The following is a 15,399-nucleotide window of genomic DNA, read 5'->3' on the forward strand; positions in this document are numbered from 1 at the left end:
GCGTGGTCATCCCATGTCTCTTATACAATCACATAATTGCGCGATTATAAAAGATAGATTACAAAGAGTGTAGCCATGAAAGGTAATGTTAACCAGAGTGGTTAACACTGGCCAAAAATTCAAAAATTAAATGTGAATTGTAATTAAAAAATGAACTTAAGTGGGTGTCAAAATAAGCGTCAAAAACACATTCTATCGATGTGTATTTCGTCGCTTTTTTAATGTTTTTTCCGACGCTTATTTCGACGTTCAGAATTATTAATAGAACCATGGTGCCTCACTATTTGCATTTTCAAAACTTAGTTTTTCTTGTCCAAACTCCCCAAAATTTTACACGTTCTCTTCTTTCCCTTCCCCAATCCCTTTCTTATTGCAGTTTTTTTTGTATGTGTGTATCTCTAGTATGTAGCTTCTGATTGTGTGTTTGTTTTTTACAACTAATTTGCTAAGATTCCAAGTAACCCTTCACCTTTCTCTTGTTTTTGTTTGTTTATTTTCCTTGCTTTTAATAATTGCACCCTTAGGTGCTGGGGTTTAAGATTAGCTTAGGTTTAAGTAATGCATGCATCTAGCTTAAGGCTTATGCAGCATAGGCTTAAGCATTATGCTCGACCTCTATGCATAAGGCTTAATCTTAGGCAAAGAGATTGAAGCTTATGCATAGAGCTTCAAGCTTATGCAAAGAGAGTGAAGCTTCAAGCTTATGCAAGGGCCTTTACAGTTTTCTTTGCCATCCTAAGCTCTATTAATGGTATGATTTGCTTGTTGGTTTTCTTGTGTTGTATGTATTTGCAGGTTTGCCTATCTTTACACAATCTCTTAACTTCCAGGTATATGGACCGTAAACCCTTGATTTTGTTATTTTTTCTCTTTTTTTACTTGTATACAAGAGGCCCCGAGATGTGGAGGTGGGTAGATAAAGCATGGTGTATAGGCTTCTTTCCTTGTACAGATCTTATGCAAGAGGCTCATGCATAAAGCTTGCATAGGCTTCTTGCAAGGTCTATGCTACTTGCAAGCTTGCATGAAGCTTATGCATAGAGCTTGCATAGGCTTCTTGCAAGCTTGCATGAAGCTTATGCATAGAGCTTGCACATGAAGCTTATTCATAGAGCTTGTATAAGCTTCATGCAAGCTTGCAAGAAGCCTATGCATAGCCATTGTAAGAAGCCTATGAAGCCTCTTGATTAGGTTTACCTCTATGCAAGCTTTATGCATTGCAAGATCTTGCTTAGGTTTACCTCTATGCAAGCTCTATGCGTACATGCTTAGGTTTACCTCTATGCATCGAGCTCTATGAATACATAATTAATGCATCTAGCTCTATGCAGGTTCTATGCATCAAGCTATGTGTATGCATTAAGCTTTATATATAAGCCTATACTTAGGGCTTATGCATAAGCCTACACTTAGAGCTTATGCAAAAGCCTATGCTTAGGGATTATGCATAAGGCCTATGCTTCAGGATTATGGATAAGGCCTATGCTCAAGCTCTATGCAGAAGGCTTAAGCTTAGGCACAGCGATTGAGGCTTATTCATAGAGCTTCAAGCTTATGCAAAGAGATTGAAGCTTCAAGCTTATGCATAAGGCTTAAGATTATGCAAAGATTTCATTATGTTTTGATGTTGAGTGCTATGCTTAAGCCTATGCTAAAGGCTCATGCATAAGGCCTATGCTCAATATCTATGCATAAGGCTTAATATTAGGCAAAGAGATTGAAGATTATGCATATATCTTCAAGCTTATGAAAAGAGATTGAAGCTTCAAGCTTAATGAATGTTAACCCATTTCTATGGTTAACAAGAGCTACTGTCATTATCTTACTTCAAGAAGTCAAGGTAGATACACCAAAAGGTTATACATTAAACAAAGCAATGGGATCTAAAGCTACAACTTGGACGGGCACCTATAATGGTATGACGGAATACTTATGGAAATTCTCGCTTCAAGAGGGTGTGGTAGTAAGTTAATATGAAGTTCTAAGTGATGTACCTCATGGATATATTATGAGAGTAGTCATTGTAATAGCATTAGGCCTCTTATGAGCCTAAAGTGCCTGGCTGTCCATAGTTTAAGTGAGTGTGAACACTTGTGGCCATGTATATAAGTGAATTTCTCTCATAATACAGGATATTATCCCATTGTGTAATTGATTCTTGATCTTGCTAATCCTCTTACTAATATCTCTCTAATGCATGCTAGTGAGCGTGTGTGAGTGATGAGGTGAGAGAAGGGACAAGTACACGCAGTGCAACACGGCGGTGTGACAACGCTCATGGGAGGTGTGGTCGAATTGATTCTCAAAGGAGTTGTAGAGCTTGGATACCTTAAGGGTTATGAGCTCGGCCATTGGAAAGATTCTCACGACAGTTGCAGTTCACCAAGTAATCTTTTGTTTCAAGGGGGGTTAGGGTGAGTCATAACATTTTTGGCATTGATGTCGAGGAGCCATCCCTAGACTTTTTCCATCGTTTTTCTCTAATCTACGTATTACCCATTACTCATTGTCTTGATTAATGGTTGCCCATGAGAAAGATGTGGATTTGATAGAGACTTGTGTGTGATTTTGTGAGAAATAGCTCTCTTTTTTTATTTATAAAAAATGCATTTTTGTTTAATTTTTAGCCTAATTCGTTGTTTTTGTTATTGATTATGTGGTTTTTAATGTTCCTAGGACCTAACATAGAGTGTATTAGGCTTTGTTTGCATCCATTTCATCAAATAATGCAATAGAATGAAATTTTTAGTGGTTTTGTTAGCCCTCTTTAGAGTTAAATATAGAGATAGAAACATTGATTTTTGCTTAAATTATGTGTTTTTTGTTGGAATTATATGCATTAGAGTGTTAGCAAGCATTAGAAGTAGCTTAATCATTGAACATTTTTCTCAAAAACATCTTGAAAATGTTAATCTTACTTAAACGACTAGGTTTTGTCATTAAGGGTGATTAATCCACTTCAAGAGACCAAAAGTTTTTAGAAAATGTGTTATTTGGGGTGCAAATTCATCCTCAATTGATCATGTAAGTAGTCAAAATTATTACATCAATTGGAGAAATTTGACTCTCTTTTGCTTAATTTTACCTTAAGAGAAGAGACCAAATTAATCTTCTATTTTAGATTAATTTACACATTAGTTGATGCACAGAGCTTAGCAATCCCTTTCTCTATCCAATGATGTGCTCAATTGTGTGAATTAATTAGTGATTAGGGGTTAATTGGAGTCCTTGATTAGTCTAAAAGAGGAAAATATTAGTGAAAGGATTAATTTTTAATCATTTTTTACATAGCTCATTAAGGCTAATGAGCATTGAATGAGTAGATACCCATGCTCATTAAGGCTAATGAGCATTGAATGAGTAGATACCCATGAGTTGTCAAATTGTCCATTTTGGGGATCATTTATGAAAGATGTAAGGGGGTGTCATAAAAGGGTTGACTTTTTTATTCCCACTTGCCTTTTTGGAAAAATGCCAATATCTCCCTAATTTAAAATTCAAAAATATTCCCTCCCAAAACAAGGAAATTCTAATTTCTCTCTTTAGACTCTAAAAAAAAATCCACGTAAGACACAAGCTCACGCTGTGAGCCATTTCTGTACTCTCACGCCTTGAGGGTTCACGTCCTAGGAATCTGTGCCCAAAATAAATAAATAAATAAATAATTTAAAAAATCCGCATGAGCCACGTGTCTCATGGTTCATGCCTTAAGGCGTCTCATGAATTAAGCATCTCACCAATTAAGGCATCTCATAAATTAAGCATCTCACGAATTAAGGACACTTCAAGTGATGAAGGTGATGTTAATGATTCATGTCAAGTGGCTTCAATGCATGTATGGAGGGCTAAAAATGAACCAGTGGACAACCATGAGGAAGCAAGTGTTGATGGAGATGATGAATGAAAGATCCCTGTCACCTCCATGCAACGAATCCTGGGGTGCTAGCAGCAGTGAAAGTAGCACTTCTTGCGCGGGGCAGGGTCCTTCACTCGGGGCGAGACTAATCCCTCCGTTCTTCCAAAACCGAACCCGAAAAAACTTTCCTCGCCCAAAAAGCACGAGCGATTCCTCCAGGATATTTTTACTCTAACATAGTCACAAGATCCTTAGCTAACTGAACTGATCTGACCGAACGCATAAGTCCCATAGTCAGATCAAGGAAAAGACTTGCACTTGGATCATAGAGACCAATGCTTTTTTCCTCATTGAGAGGCACAGCCATTGATTCTTTTCCATAGAACAATTTTTATCCAGGATTTACTTCATCTATCGTACCATAACAGAATTGAGTCTCATATTAGGGATCCATCAGCCTAGCCTAGCCCCATCCAGTCCTATGGGTTAGCCAACCGCCCAACCACTATAGTGATGGGATCCATTTAAGGATTTGGTTAGGTTTTGTCCCGGGTACCAGGGAAAAGAGTTCCCAGGTCCCCTAGCCAGATATTCATGCAAACTTAAAACTAGTCACACCACTTACACACCCAATATGAAATTGCCTTTTTCATAGATTCAGCTGTCTTTAAAACAATCATTCAATGAAACAATAGTATCACTGATCATAATCCTCCAAAATTATCCGGTTGAATCCTAATTTCCAATTTTTCCTTCATCTGGCATCATTGGCAACAACCAGAACGCTCACCACCTGTCCAAGGGCCTTTTCGATAGTTCCTAGCTCATAGTATCCGGCAATATATTCACTTATAAAAATCAAAATGGAATCTCCGTTGAAGATCAGCAAGATCAACCAACACATCCATATAAAAGAGCCATGGACTCATCCGTTGAAGACCAGCAAGGTCAATCAAACAGATCCATGCCCAAATTCAGAAAACAACTCTTACTCCTTGTTCCAATATCTTCCACGACGTACGTGGGTATCTTTGGTGACCCAGAGCCCGAGCACCATATGGTCAGCACCCTCTAGGATCCTTCGCGCAGGTCACCTAGCACTTCACTCATAGGCCGCTTCCTTGGTCCCTCATCCACCGTACTAGAAGCTCACCATTTAAATCAAACCGAGGCTAGTCAAGACCTCGGCCGACCTTGCTACTACATGAGATGTCCTCCGTTGACTCTCCGTCAACTGTTGCAACTTTATCAGTTAGGTCTCCATGACCTCATTCACAAGACGGTCAAAATACTTCCCCAGCATTCTTGACATAAAAGAGTCATTTAAAAACAAGTCATAAATACAGTTTCTATAACAAACTCTCGTCTTTCCACATTGTTCAACATCAATCCTCATTTATTTCATATGTATTGCCATTCTCATCACATCATTTTTCATCTCATCACATCTTTTCTCATTTATCCGCATCAGATCTCATCCACTCGCATCTACCCATATCCACATCTCATCACATCATTTTCATTCACACCTATCTCAATTTACATCACATCTCATTCACTCACATCTCGATTATCATGACATCATTTTCCATCTCATCACATCTTTCCTCATTTATCCGCATCAGATCTCATCCACTCGCATCTACCCATATCCACATCTCATCACATCATTTTCATTCACATCACATATCATCCATTCACATCTATCTCAATTTACATCACATATCATCCATTCAAATCTATCTCAATTTACATCACCTCATTCACTCACATCCCGATTCTCATGACATCACATCTCATTCATTCACATCCCCGATTCACATCACGTCACATCACATCTATTCACGTTCATCACATTCATTTAAATCACATCCATCACATCCATTTACATCCATCACATCACATTCATTCATATCCATCACATTCATTCATTCATATCCACCATCACATTCATTCTCATCACCTTCTCATCACATACATTCTATCCACATTATTCTATCCACATTATATCACATTCATTCTCATCACCTTCATATCTCATTCATACACACCTCATCTCATTCATCCACATCCATCCAATCGTTCACATGTACGACTACCCACATCTATCCATACATTCATATCTATCACTTCACATCCACATATATTCATGTCACATCACATCACATTCTTTCACATACACATCCACATCCATTCTTTCACATACATACACATCCATTTTTTCACATACTCATCCACATCCATTCTTCACATACACATCCACATCCATTCTTCACATACACATCCATATCCATTCTTCACATACGCATTCACATCCATTTTCACATCCACATTCACATCCATTTTCATCACACATACACATCCACATCCATTCTTCACATACACATTCACATCCATTCTTTACATACACATTCACATCCATTTTCATCACATACACATCCACGCCACATACACATCCATATCCATTCTTCACATACACATTCACATCCATTCACATCCTATATCATTCATTTACATCCCGATTCCCATGACATCACATCTCATTTATTCGCATCCTGATTCACATCTCATCTATTCATTCACATCTATCTGATTCACATCTATTCACATCACATCTCGCCACATCTATTCACATCATTTACATCTGGATTCCCATGACATCACATCTCATTTATTCACATCCTGATTTACATCTCATCCATTCATTCACATCTATCTGATTCACATCACATCTCATCATATCTATTCACATCGCATCTCGTCACATCTATTCACATCACATCCCATCCATCCATTCATTCACATCTATCTGATTCACATCACATCTCATCATATCTATTCACATCGCATCTCGTCACATCTATTCACATCACATCCCATCCATCCATTCATTCACATCTATCCGATTCACATCACATCAAGGTAAAGAGAAAGTGGTTGAGCCCCTTGGTATGCTTGATATTTCTATAGGGTATTCACTTATTGATGGAGAGTCTAGTGGCTCGGAGAGGAGCTGTGAGACCCCTCTGCCCCTCCAACCTTCTGGCGTAAGATAATCCTTCAAGAAAATAGGGTTTCTATGCAAGTTTTTAGTTTGATTTTCTTTTGAATACAAGGAGTATTTCTTGAATCACTATCCCCAAGACTTCTTGATCGAAATTCTGAATTTCATACCAGAATTCCTTGAATTCTATAACCTTGATCTGTGGATCAAGGTTATAGAATTCAATAACCTTGATCCACAGATCGGAACTCTGAATTTCATACCAGAATTCCTTGAATTCTATAACCTTGATCCACAGATCAATTCAAAGGGTCTCAAACTTAGTTTCAGATTTGACCGGAGTTTTGAGTGTATTTTTCTAAACTGGTCACACCTTCTTTCCTCGAAACTGACGAGAAAGAGTTTGGTCTTGGTCATAGTCTGATTCAAGGTTTGAGTCGGATAAGATTTTTCCTGAACTATCTTGCTGCCGGTCGTCCAGCCGCCGTCTGCTGTGCAGACTCCTTTCAACTGGCCAACGCCATCTTCCGCCGTCAACGTCTTCGTCGCCTCCACTTCACTTGCGGACGCCTTCAACAGCTTCGCCTTCTTGCAACTGGCCGCTTCCTCAGCTCTTTGCCGGCTGCTGCTCTGCTGCCCCCGCGTGCTACAGGCTGCCGTCTTCCTCTGAGTCGCCAGCCGCCTCTGCCTCTCACCAGCCACGCAGCTTCTCTTTCGCCTGCCAACGGCCGCCTCCCACAGCCTCCGCCCGCCGTTTGCCTTCTCTTCTGTTTTTTTGCTTCTGTTGCAGACTACCGCCTCCAAGCTTACCGACGCCTTCTGCGTAAATGTTTAATATATATATATATATATATATATATATATATATATATTAAAGCTGTTTTGGCCGCCTACTCCAACCATCTCCAAGGCCTTCGCTAGCCAGACGACCAACGCCTCTCTTGCCGCCGTCAACTTTTGCTTGTCGCCTCTCACCCGCCTCTTGGCTGCCACCTCCCGCCGTTTGCCGTCTTCTTTCGCTGCAAATATATATATATATATATATATATAGTTTAAATTATTTTTTTTTAAAAAGGCCGCCTTCTATGCAGGCTTTCAGCTGGCCGCCCACGATTGCAAGTATATATATATATATATACCTATTCTTTTCTTTGCTGCACTTGATGGAGATGCCTCCCCACCAATAACAAAACAACAAAATAAAAAAAAATAAAAACAAAACCAAAAAACCGCCTCCAACACTTCCTATCTCCCTTCTCTTTCCCTCTCCCCTCTCATCCTTAAGCGGACTTCTTGCTTGGGAGTCTATGGGGCTTGCATAAGCTATGGAAGAGCTTAGCAACGCACCTCTTTTCTTTTTCTTTTTTTACTAATCACGTGTTAACGAAGAGCATGAAAGAATGAAATGACAAAAAACAATGAAGGTAAGCATAATGAACGGTACTTGAAAAAGCATAAAAGCAATGAAACATAAAAAAAACAATGCGGGAGAAACCTCAACCGCTCAATGGTTAACCTTATCCACTCACACCAGGATCACACACCCAAACTTAACCTAATCACTCAATGGTTTTGCAACCAAAAGAGGAAATAGTGGTGGTTTCCACACACTCTCAACCGGATTTGAGTCTTCTCCCCGGCAGCGGCGCCAATGGAGAGACGGAAAACTCTCTCACTTGTAGTAAGAGTAGCACGATCCACGTGTAGCTCAATCCAATGGGATTTGCATCCCTGTCGGAGCTAGGGATTCGACCCGTACCGGTGCACAAGAGCTTATCCACAAATGGAGAGAATGCTCATGGCTACCATCACTTGACACTAGACTAAGCATACACACAAGCTCAACTTGTCCTCATTCCTACACACCCCTTCATTCACAAATACAAGCAAGAGGAATACAATCACTATGCACTCAAGCAAAGAGAAAGACCTCACTCCACTCCTATCTTCCTACAAGCATGCACACATTCAAGCATCAAGCTTCCATGAAAGCTTCAAATCAATCCATGTACTCAAAAATGAAATACTAAAAGCATGCATAAGAGTAAAATGATTAGAGAAGAGGATGAGAAAGACTCATGACATTGCTAATGTTTATAAAATTTTTGTAAATGATGCATAATTAGTATAGTCATATTTTTTTTTTATCTGGCACGAAATTTATTCATTTTATTAAAAAAAAAACAAAAAAAACAAAAAACAAAAAAAACAAAAACAAACAAACAAAAGGAAATTTTTTGATTTTTTAGGAGTCTATTATTTTTCGCATATTTTGTAGTTCTTCATTAGTGTAAACTGCATTTTTTTCATTTTTGTAACTTTGTGCATAATTAGTATTTTTTAGTGTGATTCATAATTTTTGTGTTAAAAAAAGTAGAAATCATAAAAAACATAAAATCATTTTAAAAATAAAAACAATCAAAAAAAATAGGTTAGATAAGTACACCATACATTTTCTTTTTTAATTGTCTCTAGTGGTTAGGTAGGGAAAAATATATATATATATATATACATATATATATATATTTTTATCAAAAAAACAAAACACAAAAAACCAAAACTAAAATAAAAACCCAAAAAAACCAAAAAAATTTTGACCTTCTGCACTTACGGTCAGGACGTCTGATAGATTCTGCCATAGGGCCTAGGGCACCTTCTAGAGTACCTACGCAAGAAAGTGGGACCCAATCGGTAGGCAATTTGGCAGATATTGCTGAAACCCTTACTGAATCCCAATCCGATACCCTTTCCTCCAGAACAACTAGTTCATTGTCCATGGACAATCTAGAGCCAACAAATAGTTATCCCGTAGCCCAAAATAGGACACCCACACGATCCTTTAATCCATTTGAAGCCGACACCATGGGGTTAACATTCAATGTGAGACTCCAATATGTCTACACAAATGCTCAGGGAGCTGAGATCTTTAGGGACCCACAACAACGGTATCTTGTTAAGATCGCCGACATATTCTCAGAACTTGAAAGAGCACCTCTAGTCAATGACCAGGGTAACATGTATATGGGTGGAGATGGTGTTCGCTACGAAGTCACCTACCATCCAGAAAAGGTAGACAAATTAGGGGAGCTCTCTAAAACTGAGTTGTTAGACTATTCACAACTTTCCAGAGCAAAAGAGTCTAGAGATGATTGGCTCATCGAGCCGGACATGCCTGGACCATCCAATGCCCAGTCCTCAAAGCCATCCATAGATGATTTACTTCTTGTAGATCTAAATTTGGAAGGGGATAGGAAAGGTAAGAGCAAACTGGATCAGGGGGCTGAAAGTCAATGGGAGTTTGTACGACAAATTCCTGTGACAAAGGTTTTACAGGATGACCAACTTCAAGAGGTCTATAAGGATTCGTTAGAGGGATACTATGCCACAACAAAATCGCCAGAGCTGGATCTTCCTCTAGCTTATGTAGTGGTAGTTGAGAAGTGTGCAGGACACATGAACAAAATAGTTGATAAATGGGCCAATGAATATCGAACGTTAGATTGGAAAGAGATTAGGGAACTCACGTGGAAAGGACAACCATTATTTATGGAAGTGTTCTCAACACATACAGCCAAACCAGGAGAGACAGCCTTTCTTGGAGAAACTGTTGCTCCTCCCCTACGAGAGTTCACTAGAGAGGGACCTTCAACATCTAAGTGGACCACTGCTAGTAGCCCAACTCTAGCACCAAGATATTGTCCTACAACAAATGTGCGACCACCGGTCACACCACAACAACATCTCTCTCACTATAACAATAGGAGGATAGGGGAGCCAACTCGGCCTCCCATAAATGCACCAACTGAAATGAGGGTGACAAGATCTTTGGAGGGGTTTGGTGAGGCTGGTAATAGGGTACCCACACCAATTTTGGAAACATGTGGACCATCTTTCCAAAGAGAGGAACAATTTCCACTGAGAGTGAGAGGCCGTAGGCCCTATGATGAGTATTCACGACAAGTAAGGCCATCAACTCTTCAGAAATTGGTAAAGAAATATGAAGGGTCGGGAGACCCATACGACCATGTAGCAGCTTTTAGGCAAGCAGTTCGAGCTGAGCAAGTTGCTGATAAGCATACTCAAATAGAAGGGTTTAGACTCACTCTTGAAGGAAAAGCCCTTGCTTGGTTTCAGGCATTAGAAGCTTCTGACAAAACTTCTTTACGAGTTTTGGAAGAGAGATTCATTGCTGCTTTTTCTTTGATGGGAATTCAACATGACACGGTAGCACACATCTACTCTTTCAAGCAAGGAGAGAATGAGAGTGTTAGAGACTGTGTAAATAGAATGAAGCAGTACATTAATCGTTGCCCAGAAGATGAGAAGCCCGCCCAAAGTCGATTAATTTCTCTCTTCTTAAAAGGCCTCAAAAATTCAACACTGCATACACATCTCTATGCGAAGAAACATACAAGTTTCAATGAGTGTTGCCATGATGCTATGGATTTCACCGATAACTTCAAGTTCCAAGATGGTTCTGGCCCTGAGGTGAAACCTAGAAATGAGTGGGGTGATGACCAAAGTTCAGGGTCTAGCGCGCTAGTAAATCCAGACCAGATAGCTAACCTAGTACTACGGAGATTGGGACAGACCTATCGTCCACCCATGCAGCCACAACAACAGCAACAGAGAATGAGGAGTGTGCTTCCTACAGGTCCTCATCTTTGTGGAGCATGTGGCGGTGACCATAAAACAGAGGACTGTAATACCTTTTCTCCTCTAGTCACAAACCAACCCACAAAAAAGTGGTGCCAAGCCTGTGCTTGGAACTTTACTCATACCACACAGGAATGTACTCGCATTGCGAGAATGAGACAGGAACGTGAGCAACCGAGGGGTGGAGTGGCTCCACAAATGTATCAACAGTATACTAGTTTTGAACGTAAGCCTTCGATGACACAAGAACAAGCACGACCTGTTCTTGGTGCTCAACCTCCTGCTCCAGGGACTGCTCCTGTGAGGGTTGTCAACTACGACAATTCAAATATGTGTAGAGAATTGGTAAACCCAGGCTATGTGGAGGAAGAATATGTATCATATTCATCCAAGGATAATATCTTTGAAAGTCCCACATACCCAAACCAAGCACTGGTGGAGATTCAACCAGGGGAACAAAACTCTTTAATGTTGCTAGGCGGCTACCAACCTAGGACTCCAGGCCCCTCAGGTCAATGGCAGCCAAGGAAAGTAGAGACCAAACCAATGGGCCCCTGTTATGAGTGTGGAGAACCCCATTGGGCTCGTGATTGTCCACATCGCTCAAGGCAAGCATCTAGATCCAATACAACAGCACAACAATTTCCACCAATAGAGAGATATTGTCTAGGGTGTTGTGTCGAACACTTCCCGAAGGATTGTCTGTTGAAACCACATGAGGAAGGCACCTCTCAACCAAAGGTTTCACTCAACCTTGTAGGCACAATTTCATCACCACCTTCATCTGAGAATGAGGATGTCGTGCCACTTAGAGTCATGACTCGATCACAGACACGAAACGCTGAAATACAGACTGATGAGACACCTCGAACTAGGGACGCAAAGACAAATCTAGTGGACAAGACCCTACAGTCCAATAAAAAAAAAACCACTCGGAGAAAGAAGAACCGAAACAAACAAACTAAAAGTACATCCACTAGTTCTCAGGAGACCTCTAAACAAAACATACGGGATAAAACTTTTACATCCCAGGAAGTGCATGAGGAACATCAACCTCAACCTGGGCCTAGTGTTAAACAAGATGAGGCTAGTACGACTGAGGTTAGTTCTGGGGGTTCTGTTTTTGTGGATAAAGTGAATGAGACTCTAGAGGCCATCATTGATGCTCATAGAAGTCGCATTACAGCCTTATCTGAACTACCCAAGAAGCTTCAAGAATACCCAAACCCTCGTGAGGAGGAGATCAATCTAGCTGTACATCAGCAACTCATTAGGGAAGCTCAGTCAATACTTGAGGGACCACCACCACCTATTCCTCGAGGCCCAACCTCTCTTAAGCCAACATTAGAAACTATACCGGAAGTGTCATCAAGTAGAGAAATGAAAAGTGAGCTCATTTCACAAGCTCAGAGCGAAAGGTCTGCACCAATTGACACTCCATTGAAAGATGACATTCTGCCATCACCTAGCCTTGTCTTCCCATGCAATGATGAAGTTATTGATGCTAATGAGGACATGGCGAATGACATGTGGGCTGCAGTTCATGAGAAAGTTCATGAGAACATGTCTTCTGTTAGTTCGCCTCCATTCTCTGAGGTGGATTTTACCAGAGGCACGGAAAACAAATTTAGACACCCAAGCATTCAGGAGGAAGTTCAAACAATTGTTTCTCCTAGAAGTAAGCATACAATGAAAACCTTACCATCATATCTGGGGGAATATGAGAACTGTTCTCAAACTTTGAGGATACCCTCCATGCATAAAAGGTTGACAAAGGAGAAAGATATGAGTATGGTGCAGGCTATTTTGTCAGCACCAGTGGCTTGTACCTTACCTTTGCTTGAGTTGATAAAGCTTAAACCTGAGTTGTGGAATGATATTGCCACATGTTTGTCAGAGCAGGTATTGCTACAAAAGGGTCACCATGAGTGTACTATACACTCTGAAACAAAGCATGTAATGCCAGTTCCTATCAACAAAGTAGGAAAATTTTGTGAAGACGATCAGGGAAATGCTACCCTCCCATTAGAAGTGCGAAAAGTATCTTCAACTGCAATACTTGATAGTGGAGCAGGAGTGGGCATTGTAACACGGTCCATTTGGGAAAAATGGGGCAAACCAGCTATTAGGAGTACCAGGATGCGCTTGCAGCTAGCAGATGGAAGCTTAGAACATCCCCTTGGGCTGCTTGAGAACATATTGGTCACCACATGTGGGATTAAATATGAGCACACCTTTGCAGTAGTGGATTTTGGAAAGCATCCAAACTATGAAGTGATATTGGGTAGACCATTCATGCGACAATTTCAAATGATTCAAGATTGGGGATACAACTACTTGTACCTCAGACATGATTCTGTCATCACAAGGGTCAACCTAAGGAATCACTCATATCGTGATGTAACAAGGTCTCCAATAGATGAGTTTGATTCTACTTCATCTGAGGACTCAAGAGTTACATTGTCAGATGGGCGAGAAGATCTATGGATGTGTGGAGCCTCATGTAGGGATTTCAACACTGAGAGACTTAAGGGTAATCGAAGTGTATCAGACGAGGCATACATTCCACAACCCTTCCCTGAGCATTTAATTGATCCATTAGAATGGAGTCATGTCCTTGCAACATTATCGACATGTGCTTTACCTAAGCTAATTCAATTCTGTGACTCAGATGGATATGATATTGTTCCTATACGAATGGTACAACCACATAACCTTCTAGATCATTTGTACTATAGGGATACATCCAAAACAACAGCTATGCATGTCGAGGAAGTCTCAGTTGAGAATTTAACACTCGAATCTGTTAATGATGCTGATAAGAAAGAGACACAAGCTCCAACACAAATGATGTGGATAATTGATGAGTACTCAAGTGAGGACCATGGCTGGCATGTTCCAACTACTCTAATTGCTGCTCAAAGAAGGCCAGGCAAAAAGGAATTATCAATGTGGCTACCCAAAGATGCGTACAAACTTGTACCATCTAGTCCAGTTGTTGCTAAGCCTCTTAAGAAGCACATCATTTCCAAGCCCAAACCTCGGATTGTTACTCGATGGGTCCCAAAAAATGTGCTCAAAGCACAAGGTTATTATGAGGGTGCAACAGCAATTTGGCTTCCAAAATGCCATGCTTTGCTAGGGGTAACAGAGTGTTTCAGAAAGATTCCAAAAGCCAAAATTGATTGTCCATATCAGTGGGTGCAAAAGAAATCAACACAAATTCCCCAAGACAGGAAAGGTGGCTGTGATAGCACTTACAAATCCACTTGTGTTGATCTTCCTAAAACATGTATTGAAACAACTGTTGCCCCTATTTCTCCTTGTTTCACAATTCAACCATCAACTGGTGTACCTAAGACAAGTCCAAAGGAGTCTCATTTGAGCATAGATTCTGGTGCTTCACTGCCTAAATCCTCTTATCTTGCTCAAATTCCAAGACAATTGCTAACGTCTACACCTCTTAAAAAGGATATACCAAAAGCTAAAGATAAGGCGTTAACACTACAATTAAAGCTCTTTGGTAAAACAATGTTTGAATAATGTAGTTCCTTATGCCTTTAGGAGATGTGTTCTTTTTGAGATAATCTTGTTTTTGATTGGAATTGTCATGATGGATATGAGTGTTCTAAATTTCATTATTCTACGTCCAGATAACTCCTGATGGATATTTGGCGCGATACATGTCCACCATGCATTGACCCTGATAGTACTCGACCTGATCATCGCGGGGGTTATAGTGCTCCTCCATTTCAAACACATTCTAGGTATTTCTATGCTCCCTTAGGCGAAAATTGCTGTGGGCATCACTTTGTTACGTTATTCTATCAACAGCATCACCCATTTCCACATTGTCAAGAGTGTGCACGGCTTGTATTAGAAG

This window comes from Cibotium barometz, chromosome 19 (assembly GCF_041138505.1).
Source record: "Cibotium barometz isolate CiBa-2024 chromosome 19, ASM4113850v1, whole genome shotgun sequence".
NCBI classification, from domain to species: Eukaryota; Viridiplantae; Streptophyta; class Polypodiopsida; order Cyatheales; family Cibotiaceae; genus Cibotium; species Cibotium barometz.